We start from the raw sequence: 12,738 nt of genomic DNA on the forward strand, positions 1-12,738 counted from the left end.
ACGTTAGCCATACATACTGGTATCTAAACAAATGGACACACTGTTGCGTTGATTCCTAGATATAGATAGGCATCATAGACAGGAACTAGCTGATAACTACGTCCTTGCACATTGTTTGAAATAATAAAAGGGGGATCGCCTATGGAACCAATAAGCAAAACCGAAATTAACATTTTTAACAGGTACCTAGTTCTTGGTTTCTTGGATTTGGTTCTAATTTGGAGCTGTCAGTTCCCAACCTTACTGTTAAATTGTGGAAAAAGATGAGAGAAGGTGGATAATTCAGCACATCTCTGTCTGTTTATAGCCTCCATTCAGATGTAGGATGAGAGGCTGAGAGGGGCTTATCATTTGAAAAGCAGATGAAGACCCACTGAGGTGAATGTGATGCGAGTGGACCCACTGTGGCATGTCACATGACCAGCTGCTCTCACTATCCTTTGCCTCCAGCTAGGTGCCATTGTACAATGCCATTACAGCTGAATCTCTTTCCCCATACACTCCAAGCTGAGCTTATCCTACAGATTTCACTTCTGTGCAGTCCTTGGATCCTATAGATGTACGCCCCATCATATGCATTGCAATCCTCTGACTGCTTAACACGATTAAAAAGTAATGGAAGTTCCCAAGTGAATTTGCTGCCTCCTCTAAACAGTTGGAAAGGTGAAGGATTTCTTTCTTTGTCGAGGCCAACATCAGCTGTGTGACGCAAATGAACATCTTGCTGACGATAATGTGATTGACACAGTACTGAAGGGACATTAAAATGAAAAACAAAAAATGCAGCACTCTGAAAACATCCACAGTAAAATGGAACATGTCAGGAATAAAAAGCTACTCTGAGAACTAAACAGATTTGAAAGGTGATAAGAACGTCTGTGTCTGTAGGCCAGGGGTGGTTTTCTAATTTCAGTAATATTCCTAATAGTATTAGCTGTTCTACATTTCCAACAACTGGCAAACACAGCCTCTTTATTTTCAGGGCTCCCAAGGCAGTTAGGTAACAGCTCAAATATCATTTTCACACATCAATTGCTCCAGTTGCAAATAAAGCACTTTATTAGCAGCAAATATTAAATTATGCCTCTCAATTACAGACGTTTTAATTAGGGACAGTAAATGAGTTTTGGGAATGCACAGATGCACAGGTCTGCTCCTTTCATTCGCTTTTCTTAGTAGCTAAAGAAATTGCATTTGAGCCAAAAACAAAGTCCTGATACCAACATTTTGAAACGTTTTTCAAAACCAGCGATTTTGAAAATGACAGTGTTTGTGAAAAACGGGTGAGAAGTGGCCGTGACATGTACTTTGGGGGGGAATAATACTTGCATCTGGACTGAGAAAGAAAATTGAAGAAAAGAAATTTAAAGCCCAAAGAATGAGGCAAGGTCATCTGTGTTTCTGCATGATATTTTTAAAGGAAGATGATGTACTGTAAGAAAGAGAGAAACCACACAAAAAACCACAGTGTCCACATGAATAGTTGGGTAGTTGCTGTTTGTCCCACTGTCTAAAAGGTAATCACTGCAGCAATTCAGACTCTGAAGGTTTATCAATAAGCAGACAGCAAAACAAACTCAGTCAGCCAACTCACAAGGAACATGTTTGTGTGTATGTGTGTATGTGTGAATGCAGAAACTGTAGAGTTGATATTAAGCGTCATCTAGTCTCTTAGCTGCGAGCAAACACCAAACTCAGCACAGCACAGATTGGGGAAAGTGATAATAGGTCTTCACTCAGGGGGATTAAGAGCCTACAGGTGGATGATGATTGGAGTGAAGGAGGGACTGATGTGATGTTATATGATCAGCAGAAGTGTAAAGGAGTTTTGAACGATCAACAGCAGAGTAACAGCAGCATGACAGAGAAAATAAGAGTTGGTTGAGAAAACCCAGCAATCCACTTTCAGCAGCAGGCTCAGATGTCAGCTACACTCTAGATAAATATGAACTAAAGCCAACTAAGCTCTCAAAGTGTCTTACAGCAGAGCGTCTCTTCTTATGAAATGTTATAGATTGACTGGCAGATGACCATCAGTACATGGATATAAGCTAGTAGAACAGAAATGTAGCAATCTATCAATTCAATCATGATACTGTAAGAATATTAAAAAAGCTAGCCAACTCATGACCCCATTACTTAGAGGAAACACACATATCTGACTAATATGTAGTCATGCAATGTAAATTAAAACCATGTTGAACTTCCCATGATGCCACAATTATAAATTGCAGAGACTGAATGCAAGGCCAGACAGTTTTACATCCATAAATACAGATAATTGTGTAGACTATAAAAGTAGACTAAATAAATGCAGCATATTAAACCTCTGCAGTCCTGCTCCTCTGCTGCATATCTGAACAATCTAATTTATGGCCAAAATACACGGAGCAGTTTATATGCTAAATAAATTCCTTCTAAAGGAAAAATAAATAAGTACTGCATTCATCATTGTAGCCCTAAACAAACAAACTTAAAAGATACATTAACTACGTAAAAGCTTTAAAAACTTTTTAGTTTAACTGTGTGGTATTTTTGTGCAGCTACACAAGGGTCAAGAGTTTGGCACAGACCTTTTAATAACCTCCAGCAAAACCAGCCTTTGACCCTCATGTCAAAACAAATGTAGCTCGCTTAGCAAACACTGAATACTCAAGCATTAGTATCAGTATTCATATTTCATCACTTTCTTTAATGCCACAAACTGTAAAGCAAAAGAAAAGGAGCTCAAGAAAGGTGTTCCCAATAGCAATTAAATAATTAAAATACTGGATATAGGTAAATATAGAATTATTTTTTAAAGCAGTAGCACAACCAGCTACTGGGCAACCACATAGCTTACTGAACATAAACCAAGCACAGAAACAGAGACTGAGGAGTCAAAGTATAGACTCAGGAAGTTAGCATTAGCACTAGCAGCCAATTCTTACCTTGTTGTTGTAAAACGGTGCTAGCATCTTAGCGCATCCCTTAATTGGAAAACAGGTGGGTGTAAAACTCCAGCGTCTGACTTGAGGTGTATTGTTCACAGTTTACAAGATGCCTACAAAATGATAGCAGCACAAGCATGGTCACTTCCTCCACAGAGTCCTCCCAGAGCAACATGTTTGAGTAGCCTTCTTCATGAAATGCTCATTAAATGCTTCTTTTTTTAAAATTTAGGACTCCTTAGAGCAGGGCTGTCAAACTCATTTTAGTTCAGGGGCCACATACAGTCCAATTTGATCTCAAGTGGGCCGGACCAGTAAAACCATTGCATAATGACCTATAAGTAATATATAAAATATATGTGTTGAGCTACGCGGCTTCACCAGCGTTGAACTCGGGGAATAATCTTACAGAGGCAATAATATTCTTTAGCCCTTTTGGCATTTTTATTTGAGACTAAACATGACCTTACATTTTTCTCCAGTCATGGAGGGATGAACTCTGAACCTCACAGACAGAACAAGCTTGGGTGTGGCCTAAAAAAAATGTGATGACACAGCATGAGTTGCGACTCACTGTGGTGAAAACAAAATACTGCACCCCATTAAACAGCAGCTTCGTACAATCACATATCATAACAACAACTGAGTATACACTCAATAAAAGGATGTCTCTTAACAATGTATAATATATTAAAACTTAACTAAACCACTTATTTACAAAACAGCCTGTTTTTTTCAATTTAAGACATTTTTGGTATGTCAATTTGGGGTTACTCTGGTAAGAGATACTGATAAAATGTGTCCTTCAAATCTGAATCACATCGAAAGTCAATTATTAAGTTGAATGTCCACAGGAAGATCAGAGGTCTTGACTGTGAATGGCAAGTGAGAATAGGTGAGAATAGCAATGAGTTTTATTGAAAAAACGGAATTACTTTTCTACAAATTTCATACTTTGCAAAGTTATCCAGTGGGCCGGATTGGACCCCTTGGCAGGCCTGTTATGGATTGTGGGCCGTAGGTTGGACACCCCTGCCTTAGAGGGTCTTATAGTACAACTAAACGCTGCACTGGGGACTGAAATGTTATAATTAACTCTCATGGGCTGAAAACACACTGATAAAACGGCGGCTACGCCTATCTGGGTTTACGCCTTGGACATTACTGACCCAACATTGTTGCCATGGTAGCAACTTTACGACGTAGCCATTACCTAAAGCATAAATTGCTTTATAGTCAAATTTAAATTAAATTAGAGTATAATTTACTAAATGAACATCATGCTGTATTGAAAAAAATTTGACACTAGAAATTGAAACCAGTTACCGAGTTAAAAATAATAATAATAATAAGTGTGAATCAACCTTTTTCACACAGCAGACAGTTTGAAATGTCAAAGCAAGAAATCACAGGTGCAATTAGTAACATTAATTATGTGTTGTGTTTTCCAAATCCGTGACCCTGACCTTAGTATAGTTAATCAGTTCCACCTGTGCTTGTCTTTCTATAACAAGTCAAAACAAGTCTACTGTGAAAAAGGTGACAGAACCAAGTGAACTCAACTTTCTTCTTACTCTTATAAAATTACACAATAAGTCAGTAAGCTCTATGATAAAAAGGCTTGTATATGTGTTATATTTAACTAATTTCCAAATTATAAAACGTGGGCTGTTTTATGGCGATTGGACAGGTTTGAGGTTGGCCTACTTGGCATCACCCGAATCTCACAACATTTCAAGTGCCATAACTAGGTTGTAGGATTCACTGTATTCCAGCGCCTACAATATACCAAACTTCATATTTCTTAACAATAAGTAGTGATCAAAGCAATCAGGTGCAATCACAGGTGGTGGAGTGATCATACGGCGCATGTAAGGGTGAAATAATGTCCACAACAAAGGCCTTGTGGAGCTCTCGCTGTCTTTCATCTGGCTGCGTCGAGAGATAAAGAGAGGCAACATGCGAGAGAGCATCATTACAAGTCCATCTACACTCTTTATCTAATCACTAATGGCTTTGGAGAGGAGTTTCAAAACCATCAACACTGCTGTTTCACAATGTTTCCCGCAATATCTCCCTTACAGCCAGCCATTATGTAAATTAGAGCACAAAATATGCTGTTCCAGTCTACTCTGTCTCCCTTTCTGTCGCTTTTATTCCATACGCCACAGTTAAGATGACCTTTTTCTGGTGACGGATGCCAAAGTTACAGTGATCTTTTGTGTACTGATCAAATGTTCTTTATTTTATCATGGGGAGCAAGGAAATTACATCCAATCTAATACAGAATATATACATTTTCAAGCTATTCAGAACACATCAAGAGCCTGTCAAGATGACCCCATATCTTAATGTGCAGACTGTCACACTATAAAACATATAGCAGAGAGATAATGACGCTTGGTGGAAGTATTGAGCTGAATGTATTGCCTCTCTTTGTGTTAAAGGTCGATATTTCACATGGCTTCTTGAAGGCCACTTCATACCAGCCAGATACAGCTTTTTCCTGGCTCTATACCATCATGTGTCCCTGCTAGTGTGGGATCATGGGTAGCAACACGTGGAGAATGACCTTTTCAGCCATGTGTCACCTGCCCGCAATGCTCAGGGTGGCCCCTCGCCAGCATAGCGTGTCTGAATGTCAGTGTCGTAATGCTCCGGTGAAGCAACAAGGACCCAAAAGACGAGTGAAAGGAAACAGGATCACAATATTGGACACAAACACACACACACAGTCGCAGATACATTTTATTTTCTGTTAGTAGCATTTGGCGACTGTTTGATTTAGAAAGAAGACACGTGGACGGTTGGCAGTACCGAATGGCATTAAGAGACTTCACTACCCATAAAACAAATGACAGGACATCAGCTTGTATTTATTAAAGGACAACAGAGGACCAAGGCAGGTAAATATCATACACTGTTGGGAAGCATGCCACTCCTGCTGTGTAGGAGGAAGGTTGTTTATCACTTTTGAGATTTCATTTGGAATAGAGCTGCAACAATCAGTCAATCAATTGATAAGTGGGAAAACAAAATAAATCAGCAACTATTTTGATAAGCGAATAATCAACCAAAACCAAAAAATGTCAAATATTTGCCTGTTGTAGGTTGAGGATATTAATGTTTTCTGTGATAGTAAACTGAACTTCTTTGGATTTTGAACAGTTGATCAGACAAAACAAGGCAATTGAAAATGTTGTAACAGGCATTTTTCACTATTTTCTGACATTTTAAATGGATTCCTAGAGAAAATAATTGGCAGATTAATCAATGATGAGAACAATTGCCGTTTGGAACTTCCTGTGCAGAGAGAATGAACCACAGTCAGGTGCTAAAAGATCTTACAGATAGTCAAATTCACATTGTCCTAAAAAAAAAAATCTTTTGTCTTTTTTGCTGGTAATGGACTAAAACTTCAAACCCCTCTTCCCAAGTGGCCCCTTAAACGCAAAATATAATCGTGTCTAGTTTCTTCTTCCAGCTAGACTTAAGGGGAGGCTTCCAGCCATTCCAGTACAGTGCACTTTGGGCTGGAGTCAAATGAAACCTTACAGGGATAATTGCCTTGTTAGGGCTTCCTATGAAGTCAGCTCCCCTGTGAGTTGCTATAGGAATGGTCATGCATATATGGATGAACCCTGCACTCCTCCTACTCAGCTAGTGTCCACCTGTGAGCCACCCGCTTGCCAATGCATGCATTCCATAGATAGGTGGTGATAGCTGACGGATGAATGGAAGGACAAAGATGACAGAGACGGCTACGTTTAGTGGTTGACAGCCATTTTTCAGAGTAAGTGTAGATGACAGATGGATGATTAGTGTATGAGTCTGTCTAATCCATCTGTACAGAGTCTCTTCACACTCTGTTTACATATTACTGGAGGATGGCACAGAGAGGTGAAACTCCAGCCACTTTGGTTTCTGCACACCGAGGATTCACCGCAAATATTTCTCTTGATCCTCCGACAGCCTGGATGATGATGCTTGTGTGTGTGTGTGTGTGTGTGTGTGTGTGTGTGTGTGTATGTGTGTGTGTGTGTGTGTGTGTGTGTCTGTGTGTGTCTTCCAGGAGAAAAAGCTGAGAATGAGGCTCTGCTCAGGGCTGAACATGCACCTCTGCCTCTCCCCTGCTGACTTGGTAGTGCTGATGAGGAGGGAGAGGAGGAGGAGGAGGAGAAGGAGCAGGGAGGAAGAGGGAGGGAGATAGACACACACATGTTTCTGTGTGCGTACATGCCGAGCAGGAGTTGTTGTTTTCGCACGCAACCCAAGGCAGGTTTCCTCTTAAATCACGCTACCTAACAACACAACGGCAACAACTTCTCCGAGGGAGGCCGGCGCTGTCATGGTAACAGCGTAGAGTGACCTTCAGAGGCTGTTGATGCTCCCCAGAGCCGCCTCCTATTCTGCTTGGCATGGACTTTGTGAGTCATCAACAACATTCAAATTCACATGCTTTCTCTCTCTCTCTCTTTCTCACACACACACACACACACACACACACACACACACACACACACACACACACACACACACACACACACACACACACACACACACACACACACACTCTCTCTCTCTCTCTCCTGAGGTTTTGGCTTTTCAAAATGGATAAGCAAATGGGGAAAAAATGATGTAAATAGCAACAATTTTCAGCAACCTGATGACTATAGTCAACAACAAATCTGTCATAAACAAGACCCATCATAAATAAGATTATGACAATTGCACATTCAGGATTAAAGGATGTTGTGTTCCACCATTAATCCATCAGCTCTTAATTTGAAGGATGTTACATAACAGTGAATCAGTGTGTAAGATGTTCCCCTAATATATTTTATGCATGAAGTGTATCAACACACTCACTAAGAAAGAGCTCCGCTGCAATTACTGACAACAAACCACAGGTGGAGAATGAAATAACGCATTATATCACAAGGATTTGGTGGTGCATCCCCATGCTAACCTCAGCCTACCAAATATATTATGAGGGTGTTCCACCAGGAGAGCTCACTAAGGATCACTGAGCACATAAGCCTGTAAAATAAACACACACGCATCAGAGACATGATAGGCTGCTTCTAAGCATCACTGATGGGGTTTCAGGCTGGTTAGTGTCTCTGGGAACACTGCCACCCACTGGAAGAGTACGGGAAGTGAGGCATGGTGGGGGAATCTCTCCATCTTCTACAGCTCGCTGAGTTCTGAGGTCACAAATGCTTGTTTTTTCTTTATTGTGCAGCTCAAATAAATGATGCCAGTGCATTCTCTTTGCACTGATAATGTTTCCAGCGACCATTAAGAGTCCGTGGGTGGCAAAATGTAGAGCAGCACTTTCATCACATTTATAGTAAGTGTTAGTCATCTATCTGGCAGTCAATCCATTGGCATTTTGTACACAGTGTGATGGTTTTATATGCATTTTATGAGTGTGAGTGTGTTTGAATATGTTTGTGTTAGTGTGTTTGTGTGTGTGTGTGTGTGTGTGTTTGTGTCTGTGTGTGTGTGTGTGTGTGTGTGTGTGTGTGTGTGTGTGTGTGTGTGTGTGTGTGTGTGTGTGTGTGTGTGTGTGTGTGTGTGTGTGTGTGTGTGTGTGTGTGTGTGTGTGTGTGAGTGTGTGTGTGGTTGTCAGAGGGTAGAGTAAGAGGAGGAGACACAAAGCATGTCTCTTAGACGGATGTGATAGGACAACCAGACACAATTCTTGAAAAGATTGATTGGGATACACGTCGTGCCCCGTTGCTATGGCAACCCCCGGGGGCCGGGAAGAGATCTTCGGAACAGATGACTTAATTCCCAGAGGAGAAACAAGCCACTCAAGTCTGTCATCCTCTGGGTCTGCTGAGAGGGTGTGTGTGTGTGTGTGTGTTTGTGTGTATTTACAACAAATTGAAGAGATCTGTTGTGCTTTGGCGGGTTGGGTTACTGTGCTTAAGCCGGGTAGAGTGTCCATGTGAACCTCATGCTAATCAGACTGATAGCTCTGCATGTAGATTTTTGTTGTTTGCTCCCCATGACAGAGTCTCAAGGTGACGATGGCATTTATGCAGCATTTCATATCCTTTAGAGAAGAGAGATTGGTGACAAGAAACATCATGTAAATTGTATCCAGTTGCCTCTGGGCACAGGGCTCATGGACTGGCCACTGATTAGCATGGGTGGGAAAAATCCACCATTATACAGAAGATACTTTTTTTTTTTACATTACATTTTATGCAAAGGTCAAATACAATGAATAATAAAATATGAGTTTATTATTCCTTCAGAGTATTGCTTTTTGAACATCCAACAGGACAGAAAAACAACTGAAACCCAATTATATTGGATATTATAAATATCTTTGAGCTGCCATGAAAAACTTACTGATACATTTCAATTGGAAAATGTTAGGGAATTGCCAGGTGGTCAATAAGGGCTTACCAATCAATTTTGCCCTGAAGCCCCTTTGCAAATTAATTTGGTCATACCTGTTGTTGTGGTTTGGAAGGAGAATGGATCACACAAGCAAACACAAATATGATATGCAGTGCCAATATAATATTAAAACACAAGATATTGGTATAGTACTGCTCTATTTGGAAAAGAGACATTCAGGTGAAGTTAGAAGAGACACTATTTGTCTTCTGTTAATTCCAAGTGCAGAGAAAAGTCAAAGCCCTGTGCACACTCTGTCAGCTGGAACTGCTTTTTTCTCCAGACTGCTGAACTTCCTCATGAAAACAGCATCTTTACTGGAGGCATACTGGTGTGGTTTGGCAACCTGCTTCAACGAGACCGCAAACAACTGAGGGGGACATTTAAATGGCTTCAAAAGTCATGGGAACATCACTGTCACAGATTCAGGTTACATTTACAACTCAGAAGGAAGGCCCTGAGTATTATGGAGGACATCAGACACCCAAAACATGGTCTGTTCTCAGTACGCCCCCTAAGGAAAATACCTAGAGAGCATCACAGCTGGGACCAGCCACCTCAAAGACAGTTGTTACTCCCAGGCGTAAAGTAAGAACTTACATAACTCACAGTGATCTATTATTTGTGGGATTTTTTTCTTGTTGTTCTTGTTTATCTATTATTTATGTATAGTATTTAGGGCTGAGAGAGCAAAGGCAGATGCATTTCATTGCATTTAAATGTAAAGTTTTACTATTTAAATGGATAAGGTATGACAATAAACTTGAAGTCCAAATTAAAGTCTGTTACTTGCTTATTTTGTTAAGAATATTTTTAGATTTTTAAATGTGAGAGAACAGATTCTTCTGTATGAACTGATGACGGATGACTGTCTCACCACTAAGTCCAGGTATAATTTATGTTTTTGTTCAGTTATGGTTAAAATATGCACACAACACAGAATTAGTTGATTCAAGCCAACTTGAAAGAGTTCCACCAGACAAAAATGGACAGAGCTGAAGGACAGAATGAAACAAAGTGTTAGAAGGCAATCCAACAGATATGTAAGCCAACGGACCAAAGGTTTGTAGTGCTACCTCAAATAGATGTCTTTTTCTAGGATAATGGGTTATGAGGGGTAGTTAGAAGTCATTTTTGGTGAGAGAGTGATTTCGGTGACAGCTGCAGTGATAAAATGGGCCAGATGGAATGGATAGAAAGTATGCCTTATAGCAACTGATCATGTAATTGCTGTTGGATAAAGTAACAATCAATTCTTAAAGAGGGTTCAAAATGAAATATAGCCTTAATAGTCTTAGTCTATAGTCTTAAATTATAACATTATCAGTATGGCATTTTCATTTTACATTAACTTCCATTATCATTAGTGTTTTGCAAGATTTTGAATTACTTTAAGAGGATATTGTAACACATTTTGACAAGCTGTCACAAGATGTTCCTACAGTTTTGGTGCTTTTTGGTGGTGATAATGGAAAGATTTTCCTTTGTGCTCCTTTAATGCAACATTTCCTCATACAATTGCCAATCCTGTGGAGTCTAATGAGTCAAATTATTCCATTTGGTAAATGTCATATCTTTTTACTGTCATTAGTTGATCCCAGTTTGTGAACTGTGTCAGTATCCCATTGACTTTTGCAGGGCATTTCAACAAAGGGCAGCTCCACATGTGGTCCAGGTGTCGAGGGAAGTGCATGCGAGGTGTCTGGTCTTGTTATTGCAGCTCCAGCTCCAACACAGTGTCGTTTGTCTTCACAGAACGTCTGACCAGCGTGACTTCAAAAAGCACTTTCATGGTAGCGAGACAGAGAAATCTCACTGACTTGAAAGAGACAGTGAGGGATTGTGGCGTCTGCTCAAAGTACAGAGTGGCATTAGGTTAGGATAGAAGGTCTGGACGCAATCATTTCCCATCAGCAAAGATACCTCAATTTGAATACTGGCTTTAAAGTTTCACCTCAGATATCACCTACTGTAGTTTTCAGATAATGAGGTATAAAAGGTGTATGGTTGAGAAAATTTTCTGCTGTGATGAAATGGGCCAGAAGGAACAGGCAGAGTAAATTGCAAAAATATGTCCAGTTTCCGTCAGTTTTCTCTTTTTCTGGCATCTTGACCCCTGCCATCCTCCTATGTGGATGACTGCTTCTTTGCACTCGGGACCCAGGAGATTGAGGAGATTGGCCGGAGAACCAAGAGCATGAAACCAACTGATAATGAAATATAGCTAGGTTTCTTCAAGAACAAGATAAGGCCTGCTTCTCATCTCTGTCCTGACTATCAGCCTCTCAGGATCTAATGTACTTCATGGAAGCAGATATTTCTATTTACAGCCTTACTTTTACTTTAAATTATTGTTATATATCATCCTGAAACTAATTGATTTTATTTGAAAACAATCTAAAAAAGACAGTAATATATTTGTTTAAGTACAGTCCGGTTTAAGCAATTGCATGTTTGGGACAACAATTAGTAAACTTTTATTACTAAACATCTAAGGTTATTCATGTAATATGCAGATATCATCAGCATATGCAGAAATTGTCTTAGTCATGCATTAAATGGCAGAAAAAAAATCTTAATTTATTGTTGTACACTCAACAGCACAGCTAGATTTGGAAAGAATTCGGGCATATGTTTTTACAGACTGCTGAAGACAAGAGAAAAATATGATGGATTCCTGGTGTTGAAATTGGGATATGTAGTTGACATTTCGTTTGAGGGATGTTACATTTGTTTGGACCTCAGCAATCGTTTTTGTGTCAGTGTTGAGCATACTTCCCTGGTGTTGAAAAAGTTATATAAATATGTCAGGAAAGTTTGTCAGGCCACAGTTCAACATCTATGGGCTGCAGACAGCTCGGTATGTCTCAGATTAAATATATTACGGTTTTATTGCAGCTGTACCCATCAATTGCACCTTTAGCGAATTTGTTTTGCCTCTTAATGGTAGATAACGGGGTTGTACCACATCATAAAGTGACGTAAACTCATAACCCTTCAGGATACCAACCATACTGATCAGGAGCCCAGCTGTGCTTAAGTAGCAATGAGGAGCAGCAGTAGTTATTTGTATCTTGAATAATGTGATACAATCCATCTTTTATGATGTGTTTTTGGGGGGTATCTGATACATTTCACCTTGTCTTCTTCCTTAAAAAATGTATATGTCATATGATGTATTTTTTTGTTGGATACTGAATGCCTTTTTTCATCTTAACAAGCAATTGGACTATAAAAACTCCAGAGACAACAATGGAAATAATTCAAGGACTACATCCTTTCATCCCTGAAAAGGTCTGGTATGATGTACTTTAAAGATACGAGGATGCCGTCCACTCATCTAACATAACAGAGAGATATTCCCTGTTTTTGGGGTGTTAATTAGAGGTTA

The sequence above is a fragment of the Scomber scombrus genome, chromosome 22 (assembly GCF_963691925.1).
Source record: "Scomber scombrus chromosome 22, fScoSco1.1, whole genome shotgun sequence".
Taxonomy (NCBI): Eukaryota; Metazoa; Chordata; class Actinopteri; order Scombriformes; family Scombridae; genus Scomber; species Scomber scombrus.